The following is a 21,372-nucleotide window of genomic DNA, read 5'->3' on the forward strand; positions in this document are numbered from 1 at the left end:
CCCAGGGACAGAACCCAGGTCTCCTGAATTGCAGGTAGATTTTCTACCAGCTGAGCCACAAGGAAAGCCCAAGAATACTGGAGTGAGTAGCCTATCCCTCCAGCAGATCTTCCTGACCCAGGAATCGAACCAGGGTCTCCTTCATTGCAGGCGGATTCTTTACCAACTGAGCTACCAGAGATAACATTGTAATGGCAGAAAGTGAAGAGGAACTGAAGAGCCTGTTGATGAGGGTGAAGGAAGAGAGTGAAAAAAGCAGTCTAAAACTCAGTATTAAAAAAACTAAGATTATGGATTCCTTCCCATCACTTCATGGCAAACAGACAGGGAAAAGGTGAAAGCTGTGACAGATTTTCTCTTCTTGGGCTCTAAAATCACTGAGGCTGGTGACTGCAGCCATGAAATTAGAAGACGATTTGCTTCCTGGCAGGAAAGCTATGACAAACCTACACAGTGTATTAAAAAGCAAAGACATCACTTTGCCGACAAAGGTCCACGTAGCCAAGGCTATGGTCTTTCCAGGAGTCACATACAGTTGTGAGAGCTGGACCGTGAAGAAGGCTGAGTGCCGAAGAATTGATGCTTTCAAATTGTGGTGCTGGAAAAGACCCTTGAGAGTCCCTTGGGCAGCAAGGAGATCAAAACAGTCAGTCCTAAAGGAAATCAACCCTAAATACTCATTGGAAGGGCTAATGCTGAAGCTGAAGCTCCAATGCTTAGTCACCTGATGTGACCAGCCAACTAACTGGAAAAGACCCTGATGCTGGGAAAGACTGAAGGCAGAAAGAGACGAGGGCAACAGAAGATGAGGTGGTTGGATGGGATCACTGGTGTAATGGACATGAACTTGAGCAAACTGCAGGATGTGGTGAGGGACAGGGAAGCCTGGTGCACTGCAGTTCATGGGGTAACAAAGAGTTAGACATGACTTGGCAACTGAACAACAAAGAAAAACAAAGATTTGAAAGTGAAAAGATTTGCCCAAATCAACTTCCCCTTAGCCAGATTCCACAAATGCTTGACACAACCCAGTCACCCAACAGGAAGGAAATCGTGAGAGGAGAAGCTGACATCAAATTACACAGTAAAAATATCTTACCTTGCACAATTTAACATGCATAAGCTCATATGAACACAATGCTGGGGTCCCTTCCAAAGACATTAAAGAGTGAAGGATGTTAAAGCTTAAACTTCACTAGTTTCACCCTACATTCACCTCTAGTTACTAAATATGACAGATAAAATCTCCCAGGAAAGCTAAAAATTCCAATGTCCTTACAAAGCTCAAAATATATATGAATGAAACAATCTAATACATCAGGAAGAGAGGAATATCATTCTACAGGAGTTTGAATATAGACTTAGAATCCATTTAATGCTATGCTCAATGACTTACCATTTTTCTATATACAATCAGTTAAAAGAACATCATTGTAAATGCCCTTAAATTGAAAAAGCATTGTTTCTTGGAACAATCTGTTGTTTGAAAAACTTGAGGGTTCAGGTTTACCTAAAATAACCTTCTTAGTTCTAAGGCACTGCACTTTTAATTATTTTTAATGTTTAATATCCTTACTACACTTAGAGAAATATTTTCTTTCAATTACTGTCGATGACTGAAATTGAGTAACTGTTCACTGGCTCTATTCATGCTCTCTGAAGGGGAAGCTTCCACATTTAAGAAAAATTATCCTACAGCATTTGTTGTCCTTTGAAAAGGTGCTTTCTAAACAGACACACCAGGAATCCTTGTTTTACAAGAGTACTCAAAACAGACAACTACTGAAAATGAGTTCAAAGTTTTTTCCACTGAATGGATGAGAATGTCTTTGGGGTTAATTAAGGGAAGAGAGTCAAATTTCTTCAAACTGAAAATACTAGTTTATAATACACATTAGAACAAAAATTTTAACTTAAAATAGATTTTATATCATCCTTGACTTTTTATTCATCCAGATACCAGGAAATTTCTCTGCTACACATTTCTGAGTAACATAACGTCATCACTTGGCATTTATAAAACATCTTCAGGCAGAGCATATCTTTTTATTTTTTGCAGTTTGGAGTGTTTGCTTATGAAAAGTGTCAGACTGACATCCCTAGATATCAAAGTCTTCAATTTGTGCCTTAGATAAGCCTTAGGGAAACACAGCCTTCTCAATGATCCTAGCCAAAATAGTTAGAGCAGAGCAGTTTAAGCGTGGCTGGGGGCTTGGCCCCTTTGCTGAATCTGTCAGCCAATGCACCAATTAACTCAGCTACAAATTTTATGAAAATTTCACTGAAAAGTGAATACATGGCTGTAGGTTTTACAGTTGCCTCAAGAAACAAAGAGCCTAAACTAATTGCAAAAGCTGTCACTACTGGCATTGAGCCACTGAGTTTAAAAAAGTTCACTGAGCAATCTTTTATACTTTGCTTTGTACCTAAAGTCATTATACCTAAATTAGACTATCTACCTTGGAGCCAAACATAAAACAAGGATAAATTCATTAAATAATGGTATAAATACATACTTTAAGTGCCATAACTTCTATCACAGCTATTGAACAATTTCATTCTTCTCAGTTATGATGCTTAAAAAATTTATTTCTAAAAATCTTTCTTAAGCTACATTGAGCCTTCATGGAAATGCAATTTCCAAGCTGTATACACATACTCAATGTAAGATTTGTTTTTGTGATTTGCAGATGATTCTTGAAAAGACTGAATGCATGGGTGTCTGCCCTCTTTTGGTTACGAAACTCAGATAGTCTGGTGGATCTGTGAAACTAATACAATAATAAGAAACCTGTAAGGGAACAGAAGAGTTGGTCTGAGGTCAATGCTGAGGTAGAGAAGAAGACGGCTGACAGATGGTTAAGAGTAGAGAGTCTGGTTTCCTATGTAGAGTTGAGACAGAGGGAAAACCTGCATAGCCTTTCCTCCCTTGCACGGATCCATGGGTGTGCCGCTGTCCACAACCCGCTCCTGGAGTCAGAACTGCAAGAGAGTCAGCTCAGACCTGGCTGGACTCAAAGGCCAAGTTGTCTGGAATGAGAACTGATAAAACATACCTAGAAGGACAAAACTTTTCTTATCCTGTCCCTTCACAGACTGGGCTAGAAGATTATAATTCAGAATTAAGACTTTGGGAAAAGAACAATACTCAAGCATGAAGACTGAAGAATGTTTTGACGGGCAAAGTCACCTGCAAGGTCATGTTCAATTGGTGGTAGAGATCTCTGCCCTGAAGCGTATTTTCCAAACTCATCCCTTGAATTCCAGGAAAAGAAGTGAAACCCACACTTTAGCCTCTCTCCTCCATATCTATGACAGCTGAAATGCAGCTCAAAGGGGGAAATAATAAGAAGTCTGAACAAACGAAAATGCAAGTTAAAATTAAAAATACAAACTAAACAATTTACACCATATGAAACAGAATTAGTGTAACTGAGATAAAAAATATATATAATATATAGGTCTAAAATACTCTTAACAGCATTAAAGGCAAATAGTGGAAAGAGTAAGCAGAAACAGAGACATCTGTGGAATAGATATTATTTGAATTTTAAAAAATCAGTAGGGTGAAGAAAGAGCAGAATATAAAGAACAAAAATCAACTAAAGAAACTCTTCAAAAGAAAATAAAATGGATAAAATTAACTGACAATGAAAAAGAAAAATTAAGACATGGAATCTGGTAGTGGGTTTATCAATATCCTTGTACCTGAGGTTCTAGACACAAAAAAGTAGGGGGCAGGAAGCACTGGGAAAAAAATGATCAAGAAGTAGTCCAACTGCAACATAATCTCAAAACCATTCAAAAAATTTTAAAAAAAACAAACTAGTTATACATAAAAAGTCAACTCTAAAAGTTTCCTAAGAAAACTTATATATTCTAAAAATAAAGTAAAAAACTCACTTGAATTAAAGTGACATCGACCATTCCAGCACTGGATGAAGCAAGAATCTTTATAAAGTGTTAAAGGCAAAGTTCAAACTTAATACAATTTTATATTTAGCCTGAATTGAATCATCACATTGTCATGTTGAAGCAAGAGGGAAGGGGGCAGGGCACAACCTTTGAAGGAATGACAGAGCCCACGGACAGGACACAAACTGATTAGAACCAAATGGGTTCAAGGTGGCAGACAAGACCTTGAGCCTCAATACATACTCATCATACATCAAGAAGCTAACTGACACAATCACAGGCACTAAGACAGTTCCAAGGCCAATCAAAGAATAAAAAGTAGGTGGTGGCCCAATTTCAGGAAATCTCTACTCCTTCCCCAGTATGGTTGGAACAATGCTCCCTCCCACTCACTAGCTTATGAAATTACCCACCCATAAAAGCTACCTACACCATATTTCTTGGCCAGTCTCAAGTCTTCTGAGATGACCCACACTCTTGTCTGTAGAATGTGTTTCTCTCTAAATAAATTCACTTCTTATCTATCTCTCTGTCTCTCACAGAATTCTTCCTGCAATGAGACATCATGAACTCAAGCTTCATTAAATCCCAAAAAGAGGTGTGTCATCTCAGCTAGAACACCATGGGTTTTGACTGGGTTCAAGTCCTCGTTGTGTGAGTTCAAGTTAAAATCTGAGGTGCAGGATTTCTATTTCAAGGGTGAAAAGGGCTGCACTGTCTGTAGAACTTTTCTATAACTTTTCAATAATCATACATAGATACTGACTACCATCTTGGAAAGAGCAATCCTCAGAACTCACCTTCAAATTTATTCTCAGAAAAACAACTCAAACAAGAGACTCCAATTGTGGTTCAGTGGTTACAATTCCTCCCTTCTACAACTGGGGGCATGGGTTCAATCACTGGTCTGGGACCTAAAATCTCACATGCCACCCAGTTCAGTCAAAAAGGAAAAGAAACAAAATAAAGGAGGGGGTGAATTTCTATGAGATTTACTATAAATATAAGTAAATTAAAAGTTTGTTCAGGTTTACTGTCATACAGAAAACAAAAGCCCAACAAACAAAATGAAAATCTATTAAAATCAGGACTAAATAACAAATAATATCAACATAACTGGGTAAAGAAAGAAGAGAATGAAGTATAAGGAGACATGAACACTATATTTAGGGAAAAGATACAGGTATTTATGAGCTTATCAAATTGAAAAAGATAAAATATGTTTGCATATAAATGTAAAATGTGTAACTCTTAAGAAAGCATAAAAGGTTGATTCAGCTAATAGAAGCAAGAAAAAGAAAAGAAGGAAAAAAATGTGATAAATATAAAATGCAAATAGCAAAAATAAGTCCTAACACAGTAGTACTTTTAATATAGTTGAGTTAAATTCATAAGTCAAAGAGACAGACTCTCAAATTATAAAAAAGCAATCTATCAATGCTTTATTTTGGAAAAGATAAACTAAAAGAACACATAAGCATTATATAAAAAATAAAACTACAAGAAATGAAAGCTCCAGAGAGAAGGGTATTCAACGGTATGTGTGAAACAGAAAAAAGAGATGGCAACAAACAGATTAAAAAAAAATAATAGGTATAGTAAACATATTAAAGAAATACAGAACACGGAACTATAAGAAAAATAGATATGTTAGTATATTACACTCTGAGATATTCATATTCATTTGAGAAGTGTATCAAACTGGCAGAAGAAAATAACTGAAAGTACAGAAAGCCTGACGACGACATCCATGCCTTGAAGTACACATATATGTACACAACGTATATAAATACACCTTACATCTCAAAAATACATGCTTGCTTTGAGCATATTTGCAAAACCAACAAAACTGTGCATGTAATATCCAAAAGGAAATTATAACAAATTTGACAAAATCAACAACTTAGAAGTAATGTTTGCTGATGATGGTAACATTGAATTCATTAAATGAGCTCATATTTAAACTATTTATATATAAATTATATGAAGATAAAATGTAAATGTATACTTATATGCTTATGCATATTCTGCTATTAAATGTGTATCATTTTATAAATAAAATTATAAAATTGGTTTAAAATACTTAGAACCAAATGAAAACATTACATTTCAAAAGGAGAGGGTATAGATGATAAAGTAGGACTAAAAAGGAAACAGACAAGTTTATACATATTTAGGCAAGGTTTTAGAAAAGGCAGAGGAGCCAGAGATCAAATTGCCAACATCTGTTGGATCATCAAAAAAGTAAGAGAGCTCCAGAAAAATATCTATTTCTGCCTTACTGACTATGCCAAAGCCTGTGTGGATCATGATAAACTGTGGAAAATTCTGAAACAGATGGGAATACCAGACCACCTGACCTGCCTCTTGAGAAACCTGTATGCAGATCAGGAAGCAACAGTTAGAACTGGACATGGAACAACAGACTGGTTCCAAATAGGAAAAGGAGTACATCAAGGCTGTATATTGTCACCCTGCTTATTTAACTTATATGCAGAGTACATCATGAGAAACGCTGGGCTGGAAGAGCACAAGCTGGAATCAAGACTGCTGGGAGAATTATCAATAACTTCAGATATGCAGATGACACCACCCTTATGGCAGAAAGTGAAGAGGAACTAAAAAGCCTCTTGATAAAAGTGAAAGAGGAGAGTGAAAAAGTTGGCTTAAAGCTTAACATTCAGAAAACTAAGATCATGGCATCTGGTCCCATTACTTCATGGCAAATAGATGGGGAGACAATGGAAACAGTGTCAGACTTTATTTTGGGGGGGCTCCAAAATCACTGCAGATGGTGACTGCAGCCATGAAATTAAAAGACGCTTACTCCTTGGAAGGAAAGTTATGACCAACCTAGATAGCATATTAAAAAGCAGAGACATTACTTTGCCAACAAAGGTCCGTCTAGTCAAGGCTATGGTTTTTCCCGTGGTCATGTATGGATGTGAGAGTTGGACCCTGAAGAAAGCTGAGGGCCGAAAAATTGGTGCTTTTGAACTGTGGTGTTGGGGAAGACTCTTGAGAGCCCCGTGGACTGCAAGGAGATCCAACCAGTCCATCCTAAAGGAGATCAGTCCTGAGTGTTCACTGGAAGGACTGATGCTGAAGCTGAAACTCCAATACTCTGGCCACCTGATGTGAAGAGTGGACTCATTTGAAAAGACCCTTATGCTGGGAAAGATTGAGGGCAGGAGAAGGGGACGACAGAGGATGAGATGGTTGAATGGCATCACCGACTCGATGGGCATGGGTTTGGGTAGACTCCGGGAGTTGGTGATGGACAGGAAGGCCTGGCCTGCTGCAGTTCATGGGGTCACAAAGAGTCGGGACACAACTGAGTGACTGAACTGAACTGAACTGAAGCAAAAACAAGACAAATTATAAAAATACCAAAATAGTCCATTTTAAAAGTTGAAGAATGATCAAGAGAGCAATCCCAAGGGAGAAAGAAGGAAGAAAATAATAACCATAAGAGTAGAGGTCGGTAATATAAACAATAATAACCATAAGAAAAATAAATTAAAAAAGATTAACAGAAACAAAATCACAAACAACAACTGTTTTAGGAAAAAACAGTAATTCAGCTAAATCTCTGCAGTGATAAAATAAATAGAGCATGCATATAAAATTTTGAATGTAAAAGAAATAACTGCAAGCTCAACAGAAGATTAATAGCTTAATAAAAGAACATAGTGGACATACTTTAATAAATTTGGAAATTTATTAAACTTAAAAACAAATAGCCTTTTATGGTCTTATATTTTCTAATTTTTCATTTACTTTACTTGACTTTGTTTACTTTGTGGTACATAATTGTAAGATCTGCTTTAAAGTCTTTATCTGATAATTAAACATCTGGGATATCTTACAACTATCATCTTTCTTATTCTTTCTTTTGGAAAGTAAGTTACATTTTCCTGGTTATTTCAAAGTTGAGTAATTTTTATTTTGACCTTGTGTGTGTGTGTGTGCTAAGTCACTTCAGTCATGTCCAACTCTTGGCGACCCCATGGACTGTAACCCTCCAGGCTCCTTTGTCCATGGAATTCTCCAGGCAAGAATACTGCAGTGGGTTGCCAGGCCCTCCTCTAGAGGATCTTCCCAACCCAGGCACTGAAACCAAGTCTCTTGCATCACCTGCATTGCAGGTAGATTCTTTACTGCTGAGCCACCAGGGAAGCCTTGTACAAACATAATGTTATATATATACTCTAAGTTGTAAACTTCTGCAAAGTACTGTGGTTCTTATTTCAGAAGGCAATCAATCCTTTTATCTTACACTGGAAGTTCTGTGTCACCTTTATGTGCAGTAGAAGCAACTTCAGTTCAATTAGGGCGGGATATACATCTTTAGGGGGTTGAAACATTATGGATGTTAGTGGCAGAAGGGACAGTGGAAATCATTAACTTGAATCGTATTTTTCAGAGAAACCTCTTCATATTGAGAGTTACATGTCTTGTTCAGTTGATCATCTAAAGGAAGCTGAGGGTCAAATATGGATATAATGTATTTACATCCAGAGATGTTAATACTGCGTGGCCCTATGCTCTATTCAAGGAATAATACAGTCAACAATAAACTAAAAAGCACCAGGTATGTAAGTGACAAAGTTGATTTGATTTTGTGAAGTTTCAGAAGAGTAGCTTTCATTTTTCTTTATAATTTATGCTTAAATTCCCAATGATAAAGTTAATGGACAGAACAGAAAATAGGAAAACTAGTAGAAAAAGACTCAACTTAATTTGAAAAATAAGTAACTTAAGTAGCTAACAATCTTTAAAAGGAGTAATATGTATAAAAAGTGCCTCGCAGGGAAACTCACACAATAGTAAGTTCCCATCGAAGCAATTGTAGTTTTATTAGTCTAAAAACACAGCCACTGAGGTTATTCCTACAGTGTTCGTTAGAACGTGAAAGGCTGTTCTGAAGCTAATGATCTAGAAGCACTAAGGAAGGCACTGAACATTCCAAGGGAGACAAGACCTACCCAGGTGTGCAGTTATCACTTGAGGATAACTTTCTTATTTAACAAATTTCTTCCTGCAAATGAAACAAAGCACTGCCACTGATGAATTCACTGTTTCCTCCAAAAGCATGAGTGTAATGCTTGAAGTAACCAGAATCTCTCCATGTAAGGGAACACAACTTCACACTCTAAAATGTGTTTCTTTGACAGGAGGATTAATTTAGGCTGATAATTTTTAAGAAACAGAAGACTCAGGAAATGTTTCTCCCCCCTTAAAGTGCCTAAAAGAATTTAGAAGGAGGCCTTGTTCCTGGAATAGAGCTACCACCACAAATACCTGCAAAGAATATAGGCTAGAAATGGTGGGGCTATGGGCCTAAAAATCACCATGTCCCCTTGTCTCTGCATGGTCCAGCAACACTTGTTTACCAAGCACTGCTTTTCCATCTCCATGTGAACTGCCTTCCTCTCAAGTCCCAAACACTATCCCCAACATCCTCTTTTGTCTTGAGCTTAAGGTGGTATTTAAGATAAGCATTCCAGTCAATAAGACTCTCTGCTCCCCATGCAGGGGACCCAGGAAGATCTCACAGACCTCAACTAAGCCCACAGGCCTCCACTAGAGAAGTCCATGCCCTGCAAAAAGAGCCTGAGCTCAGCAATGAAACCCCAGGACAGCCAAACACTTTAAAAAAAAAGGGTTTTGACCATTTTTGTGAGTTACTTTGTTCTCCTGGTCTCTCCTATGTAGTTGTTGTTTAGTCACTAAGTCATTTCCAACTCTTTCGTGACCCCATAGACTGCAGTCTACCAGGCTTCTCTGTCCATGGGATTTCCCAAGCAAGAATACTGGAGTGGGTTGTCATTTCCTTCTCCAGTGGATCTTTCTGACCCAAGGATTGAACTTGCATCTTCTGCACTGGCAGGAAGTTTCTTTACCACTGAGCCACCTAGGAAGCCCCTCTCTTATGTAGCTATGTTATTAAACTTTTCTTTGATTTTCCTCCGCTGCTTTGTCTCATGTTAACGTTGTTAATAAATTTTAGATCGGCCAGAAGAACACAGAAGGGTAGAGGCTAATTTCTTCTTTCCCAACATCCATAAGTGCTAGAAAATGAACTCATTGATCAAAATTGGACATATTTTCACTATAATAGCCCAAAAGTAATGTAGAAATTTTAAAGATTAAGAAAAGAGATAGTCTCACCTGTTGATATAACTGAATGTATCTTTATCTCTAACCTTTAACTAATATGAATGCTGTGATTATTCAAGAGAATTTGATTCAATTTATTATGTCAACTGTGAGATGAAGAGTAGTTAAGTTGAACTTCCTTTTATCATGATTTCAATAAATGTACATTTCATTTACAGTTATCAAAACCACAGACATGTGAAAACAGCAACGAAGCATGGAAGTGCACTTAGTCCACTGAAGCTGCTCTGTCACACACTCAGACATCTGTCCAGTGAAGCATAACTCTGTTGCCAGGCTGGGCTAATGGACATAATTCTATAACTACGAGACATGGAGGACAGTCTGTGCTGATAAAAAAGCAGAACAAAGAATAATAAGCTTTAACCCTGGTAATGACAGCACGCAACAGTTTCGCCATGAAAGCAAGTTTCACAAATGAGGTAGTAATTTGGGTTTGATGGGCCTCTGAGGGATCCCTTCTACTCTAAGAATCTGCAATAGTGAAAATTTTTCAGTGATGTGTAGAAACTCCTCTTTGGCCCTTCAAAAAATCCTCATCCTCACAACCCTGCCAAAATCTCCTGATCTAGTTGGTGAAAGTGTTAGTTGCTCAGTCGTCTCTGACTCTTTGTGACCCCATGGACTCTGTAGCCTGCCAAACTTCTCTGTCCATGTGATTGTCCAGGCAAGAATACTAGAGTGGGTTGCCATTTCCTATTCCAGGGGATCTGCCTGACCCAGGGATTGAAGCTGGGTCTCCTGCATTGCAGGCATATTCTTTACCATCTATCTAGTTAAGCAGACATTTTCTTATCTCTCCAAGCCTTATAAATGTACACTCAAAAAATCACAGAGCTTGTTTATATTGACTGAGAATAAAGAAATTCTGACTTGTGAGCTCTCCCTGAGAGAATCTTTAGATACCAACTCTCCATGATCACAACTCTTTTTATTCCTTTAGCAGCTAACACATTCACATGTATTACCAATAGCATCACGTGTTAGTCACAGAGCTAAATTACAAATGAAAAAGACAAGCCCTGGCTGATAGAAGCAAGAATGGAAAGTACTGAGTAAGTTTTAAGTAGTTTATAGAATTTCTGGGAGAGTTGGGGAGTTAGGGCACACACAAAAAAGGGAAGCTATGCAGCCAGAACCAGAGCTAAAATCAGGCCAAAAAATATCAATCCTGGGTTGGCATGGTCACCTGCTCCCATCAGCATGCACACTGGCAGCTGAAGCTGGTGTTACTGACACTGCTGAAACTGACCCCCAGAGGCTTCCCCTTCACTGCTGGCCTCCCACCCATGGAGATGGACGGGGCTGCCTCTCCAGTCATTTCCAGGAGCAATTCTTCACTCTGTTCATTTTAATCCGTTTCTTCAGATTCAAAATCTCAGCAGATACATTTAATCAGCCTCCCTTAGATCCTGTGCATGTGCCTCAGGTTCCAAGGTGCTACATAAAGGCAAAAGGATAGCTTTCCTCCTAGACACGTTAAGTTCGCGACTTTCTTAGAAGTAGCCAGGCAAGGGAATTACAAATAATAAAATGGTCCAATGAACAGCTGTAAAAAGGAATAGAGTAATGAAGAAATGAATGAACATGGTCGACTTGCATCAAAAGAGCACTTCAAATAGAAAAGGAATTATCCAATTATGTAGAGATGTGGAGTCTATCATGAATAGTAAACTTTCTTTTTTAGTAAGAAGATATCCACAATGAGTATCTTACTGTACAATTTAAATAAATCAAGAGCAATTAGCATGCTAAAGATTAGGAAAGAAAAGAGACAAGGGTAGGAGCATTAAGAACACTCCACTGAATCCACACCCTGCTCTATTCCATGTGCTTTAGAAATTTAGACCAAACTGAGACATAAAACTACAATCAGTGGCTGGTTTACTGATAGATCCAGGTTAGGTGAGGCGACTAAGAGCAGGAGTCAAATGAATCTAATAACTCCCTATAGTCTCTCTGTTCAAAAGGAAGAGAAAGATGAAAGAAAGCAAATACCCAATATCAAGAACATTCACCTGATTAAAACATAAGTCACCTTACTTCTATAGAAAGGAGTAGGGCAAGAAGTTAAGATTACTTAAGGAAATATAGGATCAAGAGAAATTCATAAACAGGACTAACACTTATTAATCTTAAACTTTCATTATCAATTGTAAGGATTAACCATGGTCTTACCATTCCATGTATGGGTTGAATTGTGTCTCCCCAAAATGTAAAGTTCTAATTCCCCAATACCTCAGAATGTCACTATATTTGAAAACAGGTTCATTGCAGAGATTATTAGGCAAAATGAGGTCATACTAAAATAGGTCAGTCCCCTACTGTAGTCAGGTGTCTTTTATAGAAAGGGTAAATTGGGACACAGAGTCACAGACAGAGAAAATGCTATACAGAGAAGAAGGCAGAAAATTAGGTGATTCTTCTATAAACCAAGAAAAGCAAAGACTGCCAGAAATCCACCAGAAGCAATACAGACATGGAACAGATTCTTTCTCACAACCCTCAAAAGGAACTGAGGCTGCCAACACCTTGATCTCAGGCTTATAGCTTCCAGAACTGTAAGATAACGAATTTCTGTTGTTTAAGCCACTTAGTTTGTGATACTCTTGTTATGGCAGACCTAGAAAATTCATACACAACTCTAGGGAGCTCAGCAAAAGTCACAAGAATCTAATTCCTATTCACCAAAGATACTGCCAATTATAACCACTGCTGCCTTGAAACTTCTGTCTAGTCTAAGATGTTCTTCTTTCTACTGTTTCATTTCTCCCATTTTTTTAGGGCCAACCTACTTCAAAGTAGTATGTACTTGTCTGTACTCTTTTTCATGCCAACTCTTCAAAATAAGGGCAATCTAACCTGTCACTCACCACTTCACCAATATTGCCTCCTTGAAGATCATGGGACTCCTACTTTTAAATTAATTATATGATGTTTGGAACTCTTTTTGAGTGTTTCTTCTTCCAGTTTTATTGATTTTCAAAACTGATTGGATATTATACAATTTATCATAATTGATTTTCAAATTATTGGCCACGAGGTGATGGACAGAGAGGCCTGGCGTGCTACGATTCATGGGGTCACAGAGAGTCAGACACGACTGAGCAACTGAACTGAACTGATGATACATTCACCAGCAATTTCATTTAGCTTTTATGGATTTGAGGACCCACAGTTATTCTTGTATTCTCCTTCTGGAAACTTATGTGGAAGTGATTTTACAGACACTACCTCTGTACTGACTACATCGGAATGTACATCTTCAACTGTGATGTCTCTCATGTGTTCCAGACACACATTGCCAAGTTTTGGTGAACACCTCCACCTTACTGTTCACATGAATCTCACTTAACTCTGAACTGATCATCTTTACTGCTGTTGACACGGGCTCCTCACAAATTCTTCCACATATAATTTTACCAAAATCTATGCTCAAGCTTAGGAGTCTTCCTTCCTTCTCATTCAATATCCAGCGAGCCATCAAGACCAATAGGCAATTTTTCTCTTCTAAATACTTTGAACTATAGCAAATATATTCTTCAACAGATTCAATCTGAGCATTCTTTCTCTATCTCAAGATCAAGGGTGTGTGCATCCTGTATCTTTCCTTAATTCCACTACTGACAGTATGGGAATTTTAAACTCTCTGTTCATTTTTCTATATATTTTCTCAGTTGGGAACTCCTCAAGAGTAAAAGGTCTTAATTCTATGGCTCAACAACTAGGACAGTGATTGTAAGGTTGACTGACTACATTTATTGAATAACTGAAAGCCACTAGAGTGTTTGGAAGCACTTGTTACTTCCAATGATATCAGATCGCTAAAGATGGGAGGGTGGGGAGGAGAGAGAGAACTTTTACACCAATTGACTGAACTTGAATTACTTCCTCAGAATGTCAGAATTCCCCAAAGAGTAAAATATCACTGATATCGGTAAAAGTGTACTACTTTATCCTTGGGTTTCTTTTAAGATATGAAGTAGCAAAATCTGACCTGCAGCAGGCCTCCCTTTGAGGAAGACACATATTCTAGGTTCTCTTTATCTGTGTACGTTACTGGAAACAAGGCAAGTTAAGTCCCCAATAGGAAATCTAGGTGTTGCTTACGGTAAAGATATTATGTTGGGGAAGAAAAGACAAAGAGAAATTTATCACATTCCTTTCCCACACATTCATTTCAGAAATCTGGCTTCTACAAATGATTCTATTTCAGCAGAGGTCTCTACAGCTTAAAAAAAAATTTACTATTACAACAAAAGTCACAAAGTGCAAAACATGAGATTATCTGTTACTCTAGCTCTGATTCTGGTTCTTTCTTGAACATATCTAGAAAACCAAGAAATACAACTGAGATGGAACAGGTCCCTGCGGGCCCCTTACAAATTCTTTCCAGTTCCATTTCTTGCTGGTAGGAAAAAGACTTCAGCCTCTTAGACCTTCCTGAATACCTAAGGGCAGAGTCAAACAACTGCTATCATCAGGGAAGTGAACAAATGCAGAAACAGAGGAGCAATTAAGAAACAATAGTGCAGGGACCTGGTTCCTTTTCAAGGGATATACATAAGAGTATTTTGGAGTTCTTCTGGGGAACTAACGTTCCCAATTTGGGGGAGGATGGTATCTTCAGTCTGAGCACAAGACTCCTGGAACACCCTCCAGTTACCTCCCCACCAACCAATCTGAAGAAAGTCACACATCCTGCATCCCTCACCCAAAATTTTGCCCATCAAAACTCATCCCTGAAAGCCATCCAGGACTTTGTGCCTTTTGAGCATGAGCCACTCACTCTCCTTGTGTGGCCCTGCAAAAACCTTTCTCTGCTGCAAACTCTAACACTGTGGTTTGTCTGGCCTCACTATGTGTTGGCACTCGAACCTGCATTCAGTGACACAATGCCCACTCAAAACCCACCTTCCTAAAGACATTATTGCTCCAGCTGTGCTAAAATAGTAGGCCCTAGACATTCCTGTCATATATCAATAATACCGAAGAACATTAGAATCTGGACACATGTTTTGTGTGTAAGCACTGCTATGTAGGAAAAAATTTTTCTCTGCCCTTGTAAGTTCTTCTGGCTGGTCTAAGAATTAACTTGATTATGAGACAGATTAACAGCAGAAAAATCACACTGAAGTTTCATAACATGTATACATGGGAGAGACCCAGCAAAACTGAATAACTCACCAAAATGGCCTGAGTGAGTGGAAGTCTCTCAGTCATGGCCAACTCTTTGCAACCCCATGAACTATATAGTCCGTGGAATTCTCCAGGCCAGAATACTGGAGTGGGTAGCCTTTCCCTTCTGCAGGGGATCTTTCCAACCCAGGGATCGAACCCAGGTCTCCCACATTGCAGGTGGATTCTTTACCAACTGAGCCACCAGGGAAGACCCAAATGGCCTAAACCTTTACTTTCAAAACCATCTTCAGCTAAAGACAAGAACAGATTTTGAGGCTAGTGGTTTAGGACTTCAAAGGGGAGAAAGGCAATTGACATGGAGCAAGTATTTTGTAAAGGTCTACCGGGCCACATAAAGACATAGGGTCAAAATGGGCTCTGATCTCTAGACCCTAAAGTTTCCCCTACCATTCTAAGCCCATATTCCTTGAAGAGATCTCTGGTGTTAGCTCTATTCCAGAAACAGACCGTTTATCTAGATTCTTGGAGGCAGCTAATAGGTTAAGAAAAGAAAAAGACTTCATAAGTCTTCTGAATAATCAGCCTAAAATAAACCTTAGACCAAAGAGATATATTATAGGTGGCAAATATTGCTCCCCTACAGCAATAGAGTAGTAAAATCTGATGCTTTCAGGGAAAGGACAAAAATTATTAAAAACATGAAATATCAGTACCTCTAAAAGTGACCGTCATCGGTCATTTCTAAAAAAAATAAAAGCTGATCCAAAGATTCCAGGTTTTATGAAATTATTTTCCAAGAGAAGCAATAAAAGTATTTTTAACAAAAAATCCTTAATATTTAAATAATGATTCATTCTTTTATAACATAGTGCAGGTAAAAACAAACCTATCTGCAGCTCTGGCTGCAGGCTGCCAGTTTACCAACTCTGGTTTACAAAAGTCCTTGCAACTCTCCTTGATAAAAAGAGAAACAATTCATGCTGCATTTTTTTACATAGGGATTTTAATTCCTTAAACAGCTTAGTCTTTCATATTATACTATTTTGTACTGCTTTGTGGTCCCTCAAGCATAGGTCACTTCTCTCCAACTGTCGCTTCCTTGAGGGTAGAGATAAGCTTATATTTCTTTGTTTTCTGTCTCAGAAATAAGTGCACAGTAGGTATTCAGTACCTCCTTGCTGGTGGGATAATAAAATGAGCGGTCGGAGAAGCCCAATTTAGCTTGGCTCTTCAAGTCCGTTGAACACATAACACAACTAGCAATGATATTTCAGAAAACACCCTGCTGGATATATGATTTAGCCTAACATTTGGCTCTCAAATCAGAAGTGAAAATGGTAAACTGATACCTCTGTAGCTCAATTTGTGTGTTTCATATTAGAAACTCTGAATTGTGTTAAATGTAGGCTTAACCTTTTGATTAAATTCAATTTCTTTGATTCATCAAATCAAACCGTCCACAATGAATTCCTACTAAGTGTCAGAGTCTTCTAGGGGCTGTAGATGAAGCAGTTAACAAAGCAAAGTTCTTGCCTTTACATCCAGTACATTATTGCAAGGGGGTTTGCAAATTATATGTTTACAACAAAGTCTATTTTTACTAGTCTTTATTCCAATCTTAGAAAATACTCAGTTAAAGATAAATTTTTTTGAAAATTTCCTTAGAAAATTATTTAGAAAATTTACAGCTTCTTCTTAGGTGATATAAGAAGTCCTTTTACACACTTTTAAGTAGTTATGCTCAATAATTAAATGATCAGAAAAGATCCATTCTATTTTGTTTAAATGACTCAAAGGGAATTGTAAGTAATGATCTATCTGGCAGACTTGTATGTAATTATTTTCCATTAATATTTGCAACAGACCAGAAACTTAAGCTTGGAAATATACAGTGCTATGGGGAAATTACAGAAGAGTCTAGAAACTAAGTAGGCTTGTATAATGTTGTACTAAGTAGCATTTTATTGTTGTTATATAAAATAACATATTGTTATTGCCATTAGTGCAGCTAGCCTGCAGATCCAGACCTTCAGGAATAAACTTTGATGGGGTGATCACTGACAATGTTAACATTTTGCTCTCAGCAATACAGACTTGCAAACAAAACAGCATATATTTGTTGTGACCTTGGGGAAACTTCAGTTTCCTAAAGATAAAATGACCAACACATATAAAAGGCACGTAAACCCAAGCTAATCAAACGTAAAACAACTTAAATAACTAGCATTCAGGAAATGAATGTAATAAAAAAGAACGCAGAATCATGTCCTTATCTCGAATCTGTTTTACAAAAGTTAGAAGGACAGATACTGCTTGCACAACACTTCAGTATTTTTTTTTTCCCTTATGTTCCAAGTTTTAGGCCTCCCAGCAAGCAGCAAGTTCTACTGCCATTCTTTCCGATGCTGCCTTTCCATGTTTAGCTCTGGGTGAATGCGGGAAAGGTCTGTGAAAGTAAGGGCTTCTTGGCAAGACTGATAAATGGACAGCAATTAGCAGAGTTTCCTGCAAGGCCAGACTCAAGCAGCAGTGGGTGACTTTTTGATCTTTGGTTCAGGGCCTGCTTCTTCCCCCTGTAGCTCATCCCTGGCACAATCCTCCTGCTGCTTAAAGTGTCTTCCTCCTTTCCAGATCACCAGACCCAACACCTTTGCAAACAAGGTAGCAGTCAGTCAAACTTAATGAAACAACTATTTCTTAATATTGATAAATTACATAGTGAACTAGATATTCTTTCTTTCTTTATTTTTTAAATGTACTTATTTTAGTTGGAGGCTAATTACTTTACAATATTGTAGTGGTTTTTGCCATAGAGTTCATAGAGTAAGACAGTTCTTGAAAAACAAAGTGCACAGTATGGGAAATAAATTTGTTTAGGGTGACTCTTTGTTGTTTAATTTCCAAAATGACTTATGTTGGGAATAATGCCTACACTGACAGATTTGGTGATTACTTCTTGTCTCTGGCACTTTGTGTTTAACATGGTTTAAGGGGCAAGGGTGGGGGGGTGGGGGGGGCCCGACTGTAAAACAGAAACCAATAGAAGTAGATCCAGTGTCTCATTCTGTGGTCACAACAGTCAAAAGACCCGAAAGAAATCATGTCTGGAAAGCCCTGGAAACCACCTATGTCAATTTCCTTAAATTTTATAGAGAGAATCTTTTTGTCTTTCTGTGAAAACTGTGAGAGGCTCATAACTGTAATACTGCATATTGCAGTCAGCTTTCTTCATCATAAAGTTCTATGCAAAATCCACCCACTGGTTAGAGGTCTGCTTTTTAGAGTCACAAGGAGAAGCAGATTATGTCTACATATAAACTAAAGTAACAGATTCCACATAGGAAATATCTAGTAAAATATGGAGTAAAACAGTGAATGGGAAGTGACTGCATGGGAATTTTCAGTATGGAAGTACTAGGGGAGACATACAGGAAGTTATGCTCAAACCTGGGCACTAGAAACATTTGTTAAAATAAACTGTGTGAACAATCCAACTTCTAAATGTATATATTTGGCTGAAGTTCACAGTTTTTTCAAATATCACCCAGCTTTTTAAAATGGTATATGCCAATTTGTATTTCTTTGTATTTTATAATTGTATGATTGAGGTCAATAACCCTCAACCTTCTTGAAGCTGCACTTCCAAACCTACCTCCAGCTACTCTCAAGCACACACTCTTTGATCCAGGTGACCTGAGCTCCTCATTCTTTTCCTAAACATCATTTGGGTTTTATTCAACTGATTCTGATTTCTTCCTTCAAATAATTTCCTTTGTCCCTTGGAAAGATCTAGTGCAATTCTACTTACATAACTCCTTATGAAGCTTTTCTCTGACTGTAGTCAAGAGAATAGTCACAGCAAATTTATAAACAAATGATTTTTCATATTCCATCTTAAGTGTATCCCCAACAAATGTCATTTCTAATTAATGCTATCTTCTTACAGGGAGATATATAAACTGGCTGTGTCTGGGCTATGCCTGGAGAAATGGGTGCTTCTCAATCTAAATGTCCTCCTAAAAGAAGCTCTGAGTTCAGCAGACCTACCACTTTGATAAAGGAGACACAAGAAGAAAAGAGAATATATTTCACAGAAGAGGAGGCTGGAGTGAGAACTGTGAAGGAGAAAGTCCCTTCAGAATAACAGTATGTATAAGCCTTATCTCTGGTTATGGTAATAACATAGAAATATGTCAAAAAAATCTTAAGTCAGGACTCAAGACTGGAAGAATTATAAAAACACTGGAAGCTTTGTAATTTTCACATGTATAACTTTTTTTAAAGCGAATTTTTATTAATAGTTAAGCAAAATGTATTTAATAACAAGCTGATGTCTCGACATTCAATTCTCACTCTCCTGCCATCCTTCCCTTTCATTCCTACTAACGACCACCAGGAATGTTCTACTAATGAAGGATTTTGATTTACTTTGATTAACGGAAAATTCCACTCTGGTCTTAGTCCTGCTGTCTCAGAACCTCATTCAATTGGTTACTCTGGACACCTTGCTGAATATGCAAGTTTCAGTCAGAAGACCTGGACTGCATTTGAGGAATCGACAACTAGCCTTATAAAAAGAAGGGAAGATGAGAGGCCTGGAAATATAGATTGCCTACTTAGTAAAAGGTTGCTCAAGACCATCGAATGATGCTGAAGCTCACAGCCTCCCCATGGCAAAAGATGCACCTGTCCAATACTGCTGTGCAAGGACAACAAATGCTTTGTTAGAAAAGATGGAAAAACTCATTTATTTTGTTTTCAAACATTTAACTATGATGACGAAAAAAAGTGGAAAGGAACAGCTGTAGGTGTCCTGAGGGGTTTGGGGGCATGTCAAGGAAAGAAAAATAAGACCATGAGAGGCGGTTACCACACTGGGTGTGGGTACTTGGTGACTGAGTGGCACTTGGACAGGGCTGAATGAGAGGAGCTCTCACAGCATGAGATGGTCCACAGACTTAGTGAGGGGGCCGCCATCCAGAAGGATGTGAGGGCAAGGGAATTCCCAGGAGAGAGGGGAATCAGCAAGGCGGCTAGTGAGCCTAAGTGATGTCACAAAGCAGCACGGCCGGGAATGTCTGCGTCAGGGACCCCCAGGAGAGCACAGCAGTGGCCCAGGGCCTCTATGACCTGGGACTATCTTACCTATTGCCAGCAGATGGGGAGTAAGATTCTGTAGGGGACACAAAGCAGGCAGGCCTTAACTGGCCAAAAATCTGCTTGTTTGGGCTATTTTTACATAATTGGATGTATAAACAGTTGAGTTTGGCACTAGCAGGCTTTTGAGCTAATAGGTCTCAGCTTGTAGTAAAGATATAAGCAATATAGGAGCCAATAGAGAGGGCTTCTTTGGCTCATTTATAAAACAATAGGAAAAAGGGAAGATTGCAGCTCATTTCTGGTGACCATTTTAATAGGACACAGACCCAGTATGAGAACTCAGGACTGTATATTCTAGAAAAAGAAGGAAGAACAAAAGGAGTTCAGGGGGAATCTGAGAAACTAGCTGAAAGCTTAGTGGTGGAAAGGCCTTCAAGTTTCTGATAAAGGTCTGTAGTCTGAAGCTTGTCCTGAGAACCAGTGATTCTCTGCATGCGTGCTAGGTCACTTCAATCGTGTCCGACTCTTTGCAACCCTATGGACTGTAGCCTGCCAGGGTTCTCTGTCCATGGAATTCTCCAGGCAAGAATACTGGAGTGGGTTGCCATGCTCTTCTCCAGGGGATCTTCCTGACAGCGAAGAGCAAATCGCCTTATGCTTTCCAAAGCTCTCCCCCATTTCTTCTTACTTCAATAACACAGGTATAGTTCTTTTACAACAAACATAAACTAATGTCAACAGCTGAAAGCACTGTAATTTCTTTTGTCTTCTTTAAGCATTTATGCAATGTTAATCTTTATAACCAGTTCACATTTGAGGTGCAAAGTTATAAATTTAACCATTATATTCTATCCAAAGCAAGGACTATAATTTTAGTCCCATATTTAGATTATAACCTTTAAAGGCATTTGTTTAAAAAGTGCACTGTCAGTCTGTATTATGCCAGACCTTGGGAATAAGGCTTGAGAAAAAAGACCCAGCTCCTGCACTTATGGGTCAGCTAGGACTCAGGCATGTAACTAGAACGTTTTT

The 21,372-nt window shown here is 38.3% G+C and overlaps 1 long non-coding RNA gene across 1 annotated transcript; it reads left to right on the forward strand.

The window, feature by feature from the left end:
* Positions 1-4,447: 4,447 nt before the first annotated feature.
* Positions 4,448-10,497, forward strand: LOC110145898 (uncharacterized). Its single transcript, XR_002316351.2, has 3 exons — positions 4,448-4,513; positions 8,342-8,509; positions 10,257-10,497. It is a non-coding gene; the product is annotated as an uncharacterized lncRNA (long non-coding RNA).
* The last annotated feature ends 10,875 nt before the right edge of the window (positions 10,498-21,372 follow it).

The sequence above is a fragment of the Odocoileus virginianus genome, chromosome 11 (genome assembly GCF_023699985.2).
Source record: "Odocoileus virginianus isolate 20LAN1187 ecotype Illinois chromosome 11, Ovbor_1.2, whole genome shotgun sequence".
NCBI lineage: Eukaryota > Metazoa > Chordata > Mammalia > Artiodactyla > Cervidae > Odocoileus > Odocoileus virginianus.